Genomic DNA, 15,356 nt, shown 5'->3' with positions numbered 1-15,356 from the left:
TGAGACTCTAGATGCCATCATTGATGCTCATAGAAGTCACATTGCAGCTTTATCTGAGCTACCCAAGAAGCTTCAAGAATACCCAAACCCTCGTGAGGAGAAGATCAATCTAGCTGTACATCAGCAACTCATTAGGGAAGCTCAGTCAATACTTGAGGGACTACCACCACCTATTCCTCGGGGCCCAACCTCTCTTAAGCCAACATTAGAAACCATACCGGAAGTATCATCAAGTCGGGAAATAAAAAGTGAGCTCATTTCACAAGCTCATAGCGAAAGGTCTGCACCAATTGACACCCAATTGAAAGGAGGTATTCTACCACCACCTAGCCTTGTCTTCCCATGCAATGATGAAGTTATTGATGCTAATGAGGACATGGCAAATGAGATGTGGGCCACAGTTCATGAGAAAGTTAATGAGAACATGTCCTCTATTAGTTCGCCTCCATTCTCTGAGGTGGATTTTACCAGGGGCACGGAAAACAACTTTAGACGCCCAAGCATCCAGGAGGAAGTTCAAACAATTGTTTCTCCTAGAAGTAAGCATACAATGAAAACCTTACCATCATATCTGGGAGAATATGAGAACTGTTCTCAAACCTTGAGGATACCCTCCATGCATAAAAGGTTGACAAAGGAGAAGGATATGAGTATCGTGCAAGCTATTTTGTCAGCACCAGTGGCTTGTACCTTACCTTTGCTTGATTTGATAAGAATTTGACCTGAGTTGTGGAATGATATTGCCACATGTTTGTCAGAGCAGGTATTGCTACAAAAGGGTCACCATGAGTGTACTATACACCCCGAGACAAAGCATGTTATGCTAGTTCCTATCAACAAAGTAGGAAAATTTTGTGAGAACGATCAGGGAAATGCTACCCTCCCATTAGAAGTGCGAAAAGTAGCTTCAACTGCAATACTTGATAGTGGTGCAGGAGTGGGCATTGTGACAAGGTCCATTTGGGAAAAGTGGGGCAAACCAGCTATTAGGAGTACCAGGATGCGCTTGCAGCTAGCAGATGGAAGCTTAGAACATCCTCTTGGGCTGCTTGAGAACATATTGGTCCACCACATGTGGGATTGAATATGAGCACACCTTTGCAATAGTGGATTTTGAAAAACATCCAAACTATGAAGTGATATTGGGTAGACCATTCATGCGACAATTTCAAATGATTCAAGATTGGGGATACAATTATTTGTACCTCCGACATGATTCTGTCATCACAAGAGTCAACCTAAGGAATCACTCATATCATGATGTAACAAGGTCTCCAATAGATGAGTTTGATTCTGCTTCATCTGAGGGCCCAAGAGTTACATTGTCAGACGGGCGAGAAGATCTATGGATGTGTGGAGCCTCATGTAGGGATTTCAACACTGAGAGACTTAAGGGTAATCGAAGTGTATCAGATGAGGCATACACTCCACAACCCTTCCCTGAGCATTTAATTGATCCACTAGAATGGAGTCATGTCCTTGCAACATTATTGACCTGTGCTTTATCTAAGCCAATTCAATTCTGTGACTCAGATGGATATGACATTATACCTATACGAATGGTACAACCACGTGACCTTCTAGATGATTTGTACTATAGGAATGCATCCACAATAGCACTGCATGTCGAGGAAGTCTCAGTAGAGGATTTAACACTCGAATCTGCTAATGATGCTGATAAGGAAGATGGATGGGACTCTGATTTTAATAATGATGTGACAATCCCTGAGGAAGAGTTAGGAAAGGCACGCCTACTCTTGAGAGGAAGGGAGGTTCAAGTAGAGATCCCTCAAAGCCGACCCAAACGTAAATGCTGTAAGGGGGGCCATAAGAGAATCAGTAGACAAGATGAGCGGGAACAACGTGAGAGACTACAAAAAGAAAAGGAGGAGTCTAAGAGTGAACACTCTCGACCACCACCTCACTTCTCAAGAAAGAATGGATATCTATACTATGTCCAAGCACAAGATAGTATCAAAGACCAAGTAAAACGATCAGATGGATTCCAAGCATGAGAAAAGCTAAAAACTGTTAGCAAAAATCGTAAAAAAACGAAGAAACAAATACCAAAACTCAAGTCTAAAACCGATTCAAAAGAGAGTGTCGGAAGTGCAAAGACAACGGTTGAACAAAAAAATCCGATGCAAGATGGCAAAGGAGAGGTCAAAACCGAGGAGAGGTCAAAACCGCATGGTCTTTAATGAGTGAAGACTCAAGTGGACAAGAACAAGGTCTCAATGTTCCTCCCAATTTCACACAGTACACTCTTCAAGATCGGAAGATTGTTCTTCAACAGCCCATGCGGCAAAAACCAAGCATGCCAGGGGTTTCATATGATGGTCCAGAAGATGCAAAAAAGATTGATATTGCTAAGCCAGGAGAAGAGCCTCGGTATGTGTGGATTGCCACAGACTTGTCCTTAGATGAGGAGAAGTTACTAATTCAAACAATAAAGGAGTATCACGATGTTTTTGCTTGGAGTTATAAAGACCTCAAAGGAGTTGATCCAAGCATATGTCAGCATACAATTCCATTGCGAGAGGATGCAAAGCCCTCCAAGCAACGTCCTTATACTTACAATGAAAATTTCACACGGAAGATAAAGGAAGAAATAGACAAGCTCTTAGAGGCAGAATTTATCTATGAGATTGAACACACTGAATGGGTCTCCCCTATTGTAGTGGTGCCCAAGAAAAATGGAAAACTTTGAGTATGTGTAAACCTCAAGAAGGTAAACGCAGCAACTATACGTGATCATTACCCACTTCCAATCACGGATCATGTTCTGGAACGAGTTGCAGGGAAAAAGGCATATAGTTTCTTGGATGGATTCTCCGGTTACAATCAAGTGTCAATTGATCCAAAGGATCAACACGAGACAGCCTTTGCTACTGAAGATGGCATCTTTGCCTATCGTGTTATGCCATTTGGTCTAACAAATGCACCAGCAACCTTTCACCGGTTAATGAGTCATGTATTCAAGGAGTACCTTAGGCAATTTCTTGAGATCTTCATGGATGATTTATGTGTTCACTCACAAGAGCGTGATGATCATATAGAGCACCTCAGACTTGTGTTTCAAAAGTGTCAACTTTATCGTATATGCTTGAATCCTGACAAGTGCAAATTCATGGTAAGACAAGGGAAAATTTTGGGCCATATTGTTTCTCGCAATGGGATTTCAACAGATATGGATAAAATTGATGTCATTGTCTCATTACCTCGGCCTATCAACCCTAAAGGGGTACAAACATTCATGGGACATTGTGGCTATTACCGTAGATTCATCTACATGTACGCTATCCTAGCCAGACCATTATATGCTCTTCTTGTAAAGTTTAATTGGACTGATGAGTGTGAGGAATCCTTTGAAAAGTTGAAGCAAGCATTAGCGACTGCACCCATCTTACGGGCACCAGATTGGAACTAAATTTTTCATGTCCATATTGATGCTTCAAACTTTGCAATTGGATGTATTTTGGCTCAATCGGGAGAACATAATAAGGATTTCCCAATCTCATATGCTAGTCGACAGTTGAACAATGCTGAGAAGAATTATACCACAACAGAAAGAGAAGGATTGTCCATGATATATGCAGTGAAAAAGTTTCGCCATTACCTTTTGGCAAACAAATTCATATTTTTTGTGGACCATCAAGCATTGCTATATTTGGTAAATAAGCCTTGTGCAACTGGAAGGATTGTGAGGTGGTTTATCATCCTTCTTGAGTTTGATTTTGAAGTGGCAGTTCGAAAAGGAACAACTCATCTTAGGGCAGATCATTTGTCTCGAATCACCTCTGGCGAAGCTCCTGTGGGTGTGGATGATGATATGTTAGATTCAACACTTTTCCTTGTAGAGACAGCTCCTAGATGGTCTGAATCCATTTTAGAAATTTTGACAAGTGGGCAGATACAACTAGCGGGTCCTAATGTGGACCTATGGCGACCGTTCAAGTTAATCTCAGGAAGATTATATCGTTAGGGTAATGAAGGAATGTTGCGGCTTATACCTAACCCTGACCAATATGAAGAAATCTTGGAATGGGCACATGCAGGTATCGATGGAATCCATGCATCAGCTACTACTTGTGTGCGACGTATATCTCAGGATGGGCAATGGTGGCCTACCATGCATGCGGATGCTGAAAAATTTGTTCGTAACTGTGCTTCATGTCAAATTCAACAGCCAATTCATAATGTCACATTATTCCAAATTTCAACTACACCAAGTTGGAGTAAGTATATTGTGGACTATCTTCAGCATGGTCATACGGATCAAAAAATTCCTAAACATCGCAAGCGTGTTATTAAAGTTGAAGCGAAAAACTATATGCTGATAGAGGGCCAACTCTACAAGAGGGGCAAGGATGGCAACTTACGCATGTGTGTATGTGAAGCTGACTACTTGAAAATCTTGACTCATGCACATGCAGGTGTTGGGGGTGGACACTTTTCGGGCAATACCACAGCTAAGTTGATTAGGTGGTCTGGGCTTTGGTGGCCAACCTTACAAATGGATGCCGAAGAATATGTAAAACGTTGTGACGATTGTCAAAGGACCAAGCCTCCCATCACAAAGGACAATATGCCATTGCGGCCTATGTTAAGCACACGTGCTTTTGCAAAATGGGGTATTGATTTTGTCGGTCCCATTAAACCTCCAGCTCGTCACACGCATGCAGAATATATTATAGTCGCAACCGACTATTTGACCAAATGGGTAGAGGCAAAGGCTACAGTCAAAAATGATGCCAGAACCACAGCCAAGTTCTTGTATGAGTACGTGTTTACACGCTATGGCTTACCTATTGAGATCGTTAGTGATCAAGGTGTACACTTTGTAAATGAGGTCATAGAATTTTTGCTTCAAGAATTTATGGTAATTCACAAGCGTTATGCACCCTATCATCCCCAGACCAATGGACAAGCTGAGAGTACTAACAAGATTCTCTGCACAGCACTCACAAAGATTGTTGAGGGACATAGGACTGATTGGGAGCAAAAGTTGCACTCAGTTCTTTGGGCATATAGGACAGCCTATAAAACATCTAAGGGCACAACCCCATTTGAGCTTGCTTTTGGGCTAGACGCAATTCTTCCCATTGAATTTCTTGTACCTACTCTACGAGTAGCTAAACAATTGGATTGGACTGGTCATGAGCTTTCACAACGCATTAATGAATTGGAAAAGCTTGATGAGACCCGCTTATTGGCGGTAATGGGGATGTATGCCGAGAAGAGGAGACAGAAGCAATGGTATGATAGAAATGTAACAACTGGCCGATTCAAAAAAGGGGACCTGGTGCTCTTGTACACACTTAAGAAGCATAAACGAAAGCTCAAGAAACGTGGCCTAGGACCGTTTGTGATTAATGAGCTTACTCCAAGTGGTGCAGTGCATTTAGAGACACTAGAAGGTGAGCAAATGCCTAACTTCATTAATGGAAGTCGTCTCAAGAAATACAATGAACCATTAACTGAAGCCATGCTTCAACAGATGCAGGCTGCACAAACACGGAAAGAAGCACTTGACCTACTTAAACGTCAGGCTCAAGAGGAGGCTAAAGCTAGAGTTGCAAAAGCCAAGGAGCATCGCAAAGCTTCTATGATGGCCTTACAGTTGGCTACTGATGAACCATATGTTAATCCTTTCAATATTCAAGTGTGCCTTCATCTTCATGAGACTACCTACTTTGTCTCTGCCTTAATTGACTCTGGTGCAGATTATAATGTCCTCTCGTTTGACACATGGATAGCCTTGGGACAACAAACACTTGTGCAAATTCCTGTTGACTTACGAAGCTTCTCAGGTGAAGATAACCCTATAGAGGGAAAATGTGTCATTATGATGACCATTCAGGATCACCAGCAGATGTCAGTGTCCTTTTATGTGGCACGTAAGTCCAAGGCAGTAGTAGTAGAGGCTGTTCTCGGTCGATCGTGGTTAAATGCTACCAATTGCTCATTAGATTGGAAGAATAGATAATACAAGTTGCAAATTGATTCGGATTGCATCTTGGGATCTGCTACTCCATAAGCTTTATCGTGTCAAAAGGGTAATGTTTCTACCCTACACAACCCACTTTCAAAATCTGCTCTTGAAGCTCCAACACAAATGATGTGGATAATTGATGAGTATTCAAGTAAGGGCCATGGCTGGCATGTTCCAACTACTCTAGTTGCTGCTCAAAGAAGGCCAGGCAAGAAGGAATTATTAATTTGGCTACCCAAAGATGCGTACAAACTTGTACCATCTAGTCCAGTTGCTAAGCCTCCTAAGAAGCACATCTTTTCCAAGCCTAAACCTCAGATTGTTACTCATTGGGTCCCAAAACATGTTCTTAAAGCACAAGGCTATTATGAGGGTGCAACAGCAATTTGGCTTCCAAAATGCCATGGTTTGCTAGGGGTAAAAGAGTGTTTCAGAAAGATTCCAAAAGCCACCCTTGATTTTCCATATCAGTGGGTGCAAAAGAAATCAACACAAACTCTTCAAGATAGGATAGGTGGCTGTGATAGCACCTACAAATCTACTTGTGTTGATCTTCCTAAAACATGTATTGAAACACCGGTTGTCCCAATTTCTCCTTGTTACACAATTCCACCATCAACTTGTGTACCTAAGACAAGTCCAAATGAGTCTCATTTGAGCATAGATTCTAGCATTTCAATGCCTAAATCCTCTTATCTTGCTCAAACTCCAAGACAATTGCTAAAATTCCCACCTCTTAAAAAGGATATACCAAAAACCAAAGATAAGGCATTAACACTACAATTGAAGCTCTTTGGTAGATCAGTGTTTGCATAATGTGGTTCCTTATGCCATTAGAAGATGTGTTCTTTTTTAGATAATCTTATTTTTGATTGGAATTGTAATGATGGATATGAGTGTTTCTAAATTTCATTGTTCTACGTCCAAATAACTCCTGATGGATATTTGGCGAGATACATGTCCACCATGCATTGACCCTGATAGTACTCGACCTGATCATCGCGGGGGTTATAGTGCTCCTCCGTTTCAAACACATTCTAGGTACTTCTATGCTCCCTTAGGTGAAAATTGCTGTGGGCATCACTTTGTCACGTTATTCTATCAACAGGATCACCCATTTCCACATTGTCAAGAGTGTGCACGACTCGTATTAGGAGAAGCTTCACATATTTGTTGGATATGCCGCTCTTACTTTAGACGATATGGCACGGGCTTAATGAAACAAATTGTGAGAATTACACCCCAACGCCATAATCTTCTTAATGTGAGAATACCAGAGAGAGGACCAAATCAACATAGATTACCTGAGGAGGTTCAAGCACAACAATGGAGGGATACAAGCTTAAATAACTTGCAACCACCAATCTTGCAAGCCCTCCTTCCCCAAGCCTCAACATGTCAATATTGGATCAATATGAGTACCTATATTGCGCAGTTCCAAAATCGAAATTGTCTGCTTAACCTTCCCATAGAACCAATGCCATATTTTAGTGAGGAAGCACTCCTTCCTCTACCACCTTCTCCAGAGGCCAGTTTTTGTGAGGGGTTGTCCCTGCATCCTGAGGAAATTGATACCATCTTTCCAGCAGAAGTGGACACGGATCCACCACCAGCGTAAGGGTAAGCTCAGTGACTCCACAATAAGATCGACAAGCCAGGGCACTTTTCTCCCACTGGGTTTTTCCCCTCGGCTATATTCGGTGATTGGCACCAATAGCAAATTTTATTCTTTTCTTTTCTTTTCTTGTTTGTTAATAACCATTTTGCAGAGATCTCAGCTAAACAAGAGCATCTAACATGCCCCAATAATCCACCTACCGTGCCCACAAATTAAGAAGGGGGGAGACATGCTACGCCTACAAAGACCAAGGAGGAGCAATCTGCACAAAATCAGCAATGCATCAATGCAAACGAACAACATCAACGGGCACTACAACAGGTGTATTCAAATCATAATCTTTTGTTCTTTATGTGCTTTTATCTTTTAGATATATGGTTTGCATGTTCACACAATGTTGGCTGGTTTAAGTTTTTGATTAGTTGTTAAAATATGGTGAGTGAATTCTAGATTCTTAGTGAACTTAGTAGAAGATATTTCTATTTAAAGACAGTGTAGGATATATACCAATGGAGTATGCCAAGTTCATATGCTTTCAAGGTATATTAGTTATCCCTAGTGGTAGCTACCTCTTAGGTATGAGCTAGGTGCTAGGATTAATAAAAAAATTAATGAAAATATACCCAAAAAATATATATATAAAAGTGAATCGAGACATGACGTGTCTACAGCCATGAGGAATGCTTGGTAGGACCTGGGGTTGTCTTAGCACCTTGGGGCCGATGCCTTGGTTTCCATGGGGTGAACACTGACGTCTAAAAACTTCAGAAAAAGACCTTCAAGGACACTTTCGCCTTGATAGATGTTGGTAGGACTCTGGGGTACACTATGGGCCCTCGAGACCGATGCCCTCATCTTCATGGGGTACTCCTTATGTCATAAAAGAAAGAAAAAGGGTCTGTCGCCCTTGAGATACTTAGTGGCTTTTAGATTCTCTTGGCGGAGGTCTCTTGGCCATTGCTTGGGTCTCATTGGGATGGAACCTTAATCTTTATCACCTTCTACACACACATCAAAAAAAAAAAAGAGTTCCAATCACCTTTGCTCATATTTAGGAGTAGGGTTGCCACTTAGGAATAACTTAAATACTTGTAGGACATTGAGACTGCGGTCATAACCGGCGGTGTACAAGCACACTTGCCTTTGCATAGCACTATCTACCACTTAGTCTCACTTTGACTAGTCTTTACTCACCTATTTTAGTACTCTTTAAAACTCTAATCAGCCTTTCACTTGTATGCTCACATGTGGAATTGTCATTGCTGTTTTTTCTTTTCTTCTTTTCTTTTCTTTTTTTTCAATAAAAGGCTTTACTTGTATCCATTGTTTTTTTTTGCAGCTCGTGCTCCTACCGCGCTCGAGGACGTGCGCAAAATAAGAAGGGGGGAGTGTTGCATGACGAATGAAGATCAATGCAAGGATGCAACGAAAAAGACACTTAGGGCTCTTATAAAGAGTTCCAAGTTGTAGATGAATGTGGGAGTGGGCTTGACAATAATCCCACATGGGAACTTTTGTTTGGGAGTTTTAGAGTTTTTGTATAAAAAGTGGCCCATTTGAGAGCTAAGGAGGACTCTTTGGTCATTTGGTTGAGAGACTCATAGAGAGAGCTTGCTCCATAGCTCCTTCTCATGTGCTCTCCCAAGGCTCTCCATCTCCATTCTTGCTTCAATCTTGTACTCTCTATTCTCTACGTATTCAATGATTTGAGGTTGCGGTCTACACACTTGCTAATCTAGATTTCGTAATGATGTTTTGATGCTAAAATCTGATTTGTGAATTGTAGAGTGCATGTGATGAAGCTTGTGCATGAAATGATGTGTAGTTGAGGCTTGTGTGATAGCTCTTTGCATAAGTTGCATTTTTGTGCTTAAGTGTAGCCTAATCTTAATGCGTTGATTATGTTAGAATACACGATTGATTGTTTGATTGTTGAAGAAGGATTGAGTAGGATTAGAAGTCATTAGTGTGTTTTTAACTAATCTTCTCCCATTTGGGATAGCCTCTATGCGCTAACCGGGTTGCATTCACGGATTGACAAAGTGTGTGGGTTGGAGTGTAGCCTCCGCTATGCTATGATGTCCCAAACATCATGCTAGAATCGTTGCTGGCCTTAGAGATCACCGCATGATGTATGGAATCTGTCTTATTGATTAAGGGGTTGCAAGCTCTTACTTGTCCATGCTATCTGCAATTCCTTCACCTCACCCTTCCTCTCATCTCCCTTCGATTTCATTTTTCTCTATTTTTTTAATTTAAAAATAAAAGCCCCCACTTCTTAGTCACCTTTCTCTTTCCTTCATTGCTCGTATCCCAAAATTTTATGCCTTTATATCTAGAAATATATAGCTCTTGAAGGCAAAATTATTATGCCCCTCTAGCTCTAGCTCCACAACTAGCAAAACATTAAAGTTTGTTATAAAAAAACCCAACCAAGAAGCATGGAGGAAGTAAGGGTAGCAGGAAGGCAAGGCCTAAGCAAAGAGAAAAAATAATTGGGCAAAAAGAAGGAACAAAAGAGACTGAAAGCGAGGACACAAAGTAGAGGCAAGGCAGACATAGAACACATAAAAGGAACATAAAAAGAAGAGACAAAGCAACATGACATGCAAGCCTAGAGGAGGCATACTACAATGATTTACATTGCTTATGAAACGTAAACGTTCTTTAATCCTTGTTTCTCCACCCATAAACTTATGTCCGTAACTTTTACATTGTACAAGTGAAGTTCTCCTACCAAGCTTTAACTCTTCAACATATGCTAAGAGCAAAAAAGTATGGAGTGAAAGCAAAACAAAGCACAAAGAAAAGAAGATACAACCACACACTATTTTCCACTCCTCCTTGAAGAGAAAAGGCCAATGTAGATAGAATCAACATCTCTTAATTGAAGCTTGTTATCACTGAAATGAGTGGACAATATTGTAAACAACTAGCAAGAAAGGGAATTTTGAGTGTATCAATAAATACAAGAATTTCCAAGCACCGATTTTTCCAGCATTTGATATGTAAGATGAGGAGGGACACTCAACTCAACCACTCTTAGGTTCCATGGGCTACAAATACACAAAAGCACAACCACAATAGAAAGCTAAAGTGCCTCATCATTTCAACCAGGAGGTCCACTCATCGGCATGGCACATTTCAACCAGGAGGTCCACTTATCGACTCGGCACATTTTCATAGAATTCAAGCCAATGAAAGCAACAAAAGGCAACAATGCCACCAATAATGGTTTCTTATTCTCTTGAGCAAAAAGCAATTGATGAGGAGAGATGCACTTCATATTTCTTATTTTGTGGTTTCCCAATCACTGGCATCTCAACATTTCACTATTCTCTCCATGCAAACAATTTAACAAGGGATAGACTAGAGGTCACTTAAAAGAATGATCACTAACACTCTAGAAATCAATATCAATTAGAGGTGATTGATATGCATAGAAAAGACCTTACACCAATGTAGGCAATCAACGGCCAACATGACAAAGGAATCAATGGTTTGATTTGATGACTCTTTAGAGAAGAAATTTCCCTTCTCTTAGAGAAGAAAACGAGAAAAACTCCCTTCTCTTAGAGAAGAAAAGGAAATCTCAGCACTACAATGGCCTAGCAAACAACATATATATCTTAATTTCCTTGTTATAGTTTTTATTCAGAGATCTTGATTATTTTTTACCGCGATGAATCTCTCCAAAGGGCACATGTCTAGTGATCAGAAGCAACAATGAATCTCTCCAAGGGGCACATGTCTAATGACCGGAATCAACAATGGATAAGGCCACATTCACATAGAGCTTCACTGACATCAACCTCATTATCAATCCAATCACGACCCACACATCTAAGGGATTGTGGATGTTTAGGAAGGCGTGATGTTAACACAAACAATGACAACTCCTATGAGAGCAATGTGTGTGGAAGTCAAAGCTTTAGCAAAGAGATTAAGTTCACGGGTGACCTCTAACTCATGGATGGCCACCAGAGACAGGTCCACATGGTTTAAAGAGCTACTTCAAAGGTTAAATATGCTAATTAGAGATGGATTCTAAAGGTTTACATGAACCAAAGGTAGGTTTTCAATGCCCAATGAAGAGCATGACAAAAAACCGTTTTTTACTCATAGCTTCATTGTAATATGTAAATGTATTATTGCATGCTCGTGATACTAAGGTATGCCCAAGGACCTGCCTTATTTGTTGAATTAGGAGCTTAGGTAAGGAGTTTAGGGCTAGACTAGTGAATAAGTGAGTGGTATGACCAATGGACAAGTGTGAATGCCCATAACTTAAGTTAAATATAAGTCAAAATCTATACACTCAATACACTTTTACATGCTCATTTTAGATTAAGTTAAATATAAGTCAAAATCTATACACTCAAATCACTTTTACATGCTCATTTTAACTTTAAGAGCTCTCTTACTCCGTTTCCCTCTTGTGGATACTTCTCATTACTCTCCTTATGGTATTGCTTTCCCTCATTACTCTCCTTGTGGACTTCTCTCTTGATATTTCTTGTTCCACAATACTTGTGATGACCCTAGCTCTCAATATAAGCTCTTGTCATGTTAGTTTTTGCGTGCACTTTGTGGACTTGCTTGAGGCGTAAGTTTTATGTGAGTGTGGGAAGCTTGCATAAGGTTCTCTTGAGTGAAGGGAAAATGTTGGGATCGAAAACTCATACTAGTTTACATTTATGATTCACATACTTCATGTATTTCTCTTGAGCTTTTTGAATATTCAATTTTAATAGCTCATGAATTTGGTCAAAGTATTTATTAAAAAAATCTATAGCCTCTATACACTGTGAAAGAAAGCAAATCGAGTATTGTGCTATTTGTTACTTTGGTTTGTCCATTAGATTTAAGATGAAAAGTAATAGAGAAATTCAGTTTTGTTCCAAGATTATCAAACAAGTAGTCCTAAAATCACTACAAAACTTTCTATCTCTATGAGAAACAATAATCCTTGGTAAACCATGATGTACAAACACTTGTTTAATGAACATATGTGCAGCTTGATAAGTAGTCAATGTCTTTTTGCAAGGAATAAAATAAGCCTGTAACTTGCTAAATCTATCTACTAATAGTCTAAATCATATCATTCTTATTAGAAGTCAAAGGAAAACTAGTGATAATATTCATACTTATTTATTCCCATGTTTCATTAGGAATAGGCAAAGGCATAAGCAAACCAAATTTCTTTTCTTTATGACTCTTAATCTTTTGGCAAACAACACATTCAGAGACAAACTTAGCAACATCTTTACGTATAGTAGGCCAAATGAAATTTGTGGCAACTATTTGCAAAGTAGATGATGCTCCTTTATGACTAACAAAAGGTGGTTGATGAGATTCTTCAATAATAGGTTGTCTAAATGGTTTAGTAATGCATAATCTCTTTCGGAAGAAAAGAAAACCATCGTCATAAGAATAATCGAAATGAGGTAACCAATCATTATATTTCATCTTGTTGTATGCATCAAAAAAATTAGAATTTTATATGTTCCCTTCATGTTATCAAAAGAAATGCCTTTAATATCAAATATATTATTAATGGTAGGTCTCCTACTCAAAGCGTCAACAACAATATTTTCACATCCAAGTGTATATTGAATAGCTGGCAAAAAACTTTTAATAAAAGATGCCCACTTAGTATGTCTATCCGATATTAAAGGCTGTAAAAGCAAATGTTTAATACTTTGTTGATCAATTTTAATGATAAACTCAGAACCCATAAGATAATGTTTCTAAATTTTTAATGCATCCTTATCATAATTACTATACTTAAGCTCGGGTGGTTTCAATTTTCTACTTTCAAAAGTAATCAAATAATTATCTTGCATAAGCACAACACCAATACCATGTCCATTAGCATCAGTTACTACAAGTAATGGTCTAAGGAAATCAGGTAGTGTTAATACAGGTGCATAGGTAAGTGCCTACTTAAGTGCATTAAAAGAGTTTTTATGCATGTCAGTCTCCAAAGAAAAACTTTAGTATTTTTCAATAATTCAGTCAAGTGATATGCGTTGTAAGCAAAAATTTTCACAAATCTACTATAATAAGAACATAAACTAAGAAAAGATCTCAACTCATATGAATGTCCTTGGGTTTAGGCCATGTTCTAATGGTGTCTATCTTTTTAGGATTGACATGATTTCCTTCTACAAACACAGCATGTCCAAGGTATTTAATTTCTTTTTGAAAGAATTTACTCTTTTCTTGGTTGGCATAGAATTGATTTTATTTTAAAAGATTGAATACTATCTCTAGATGTTTCTTGTGCTCATCTTCATCTTTAATAAAAACCCAGATGTCAAGAAAGAAAACAACTACAACCCCAGAAAAATAGTCATCAGGTTGACTAATCCATGACAAGAATGTTTTTGCATCCTTTTTACCATCAAAATTTTGATATGTAAAAGCTTTCTGAACAATTTTCTTTCCTTTTTATTTCTCTTGTTCACGGAAAGTTTCTTTGATGGTATGTCTAATGTCAAAGTCATATTCAACACTTCTTGATTATTTCTTATTAGAGAGTAGTTCTTCCAATTCTATCCTCTTAGCTCGTTCTTCATTTAGTTGAGCTTGAAGAGATAGAAGTTACTCGAAAATAGAAGGAGGTTGTGGGTTTGACATGATGAGGAATAGAGAGAGAATAATAAAATTATAAAAATTTGATAGTAATTGAGAAAAGCAAATAAAGAATATGTGAAGATTAGTACTTACAGTCCTTGCTTCAAATTTGTTGAAGTCATATGCTATCCCAATTTTATGAAGTAAGAATCCCCACTTCAAGTGTCACAAATCCGATAAGTGGCATTTGAAGCCTTCAAGAATAAATTGTTGAAGTAGCCCAAATTCGCCTTTGAGGTCTTTGTCTTTGTTCCCAAAAATCAACTTTTGAAAAATCCTTTTAAAGGTCTCCTCTTGATTGTATTTGAAACCTTATAGGTTTTTAAACTTTGATAATATAAAGCTTTTGAAAAGAAAATGCTAAAGCTTTTAAACTTTTGGGAAAATTTGTAAGCTTAGGTTGAGTGGCTTTAAACTTTCCTTTAATGTAAGCTTTATAAGCTTTAAAGTATGCTTTGTAAAGCTTATGATCCAAGCTTTGAGCTTAAAGCTTTAATGTAAGCTTTTGAAAAAGCAAAAGGTAGCAAAACGGCCAACGCATAGCACACAATAAGAAGAAGAAATGGGCAATGGCGATTGGGATACAAAAAGAGGAGAGATAATAATTGTTTAGCCGGTGGTTCTTGCACTAACGAGAGAGAGAGAGAGAGAGAGAGAGAGAGAGAGAGAGAGAGAGAGAGAGAGAGAGAGAGAGAGAGAGAAGAAGAAGAAGAAGAAGAAGAAGAAGAAGAATTTGGCAAAGAGGGAGAGGTAGAGAATTTTCTTTTTTTCTTCAAAATTGTAGATAGAAATTGGAGACTTGCTCAACACCATTAATGATAGATTCTGTGGTTTGGGGTGCTCCTAAAAATATGAAATTAGGGAAGTGATCTTCAGCCCATGCTCTTTTCATCCATGAGGATAGATTTTGGAGAACCAAAAAGTGGTTTTGCTCCTTAAGGTGGTATTTGGAAAATGGAAAGTGATTTTTGGGAGAAAGGTGACAAGGATTTGTAGCCTTGATCTAGATATCCATCCAATGGTTCACAAACATTCCCGTAAACCTTTCAACCCTTTTGCCCAAAGGTTTTCATACCTTTGCTTTCTTTGTCGTTTGGGTTTTTG

Source organism: Cibotium barometz, chromosome 7, assembly GCF_041138505.1.
Source record: "Cibotium barometz isolate CiBa-2024 chromosome 7, ASM4113850v1, whole genome shotgun sequence".
Classification (NCBI taxonomy): domain Eukaryota; kingdom Viridiplantae; phylum Streptophyta; class Polypodiopsida; order Cyatheales; family Cibotiaceae; genus Cibotium; species Cibotium barometz.
Note: the sequence above shows the minus strand (reverse complement) of the source record.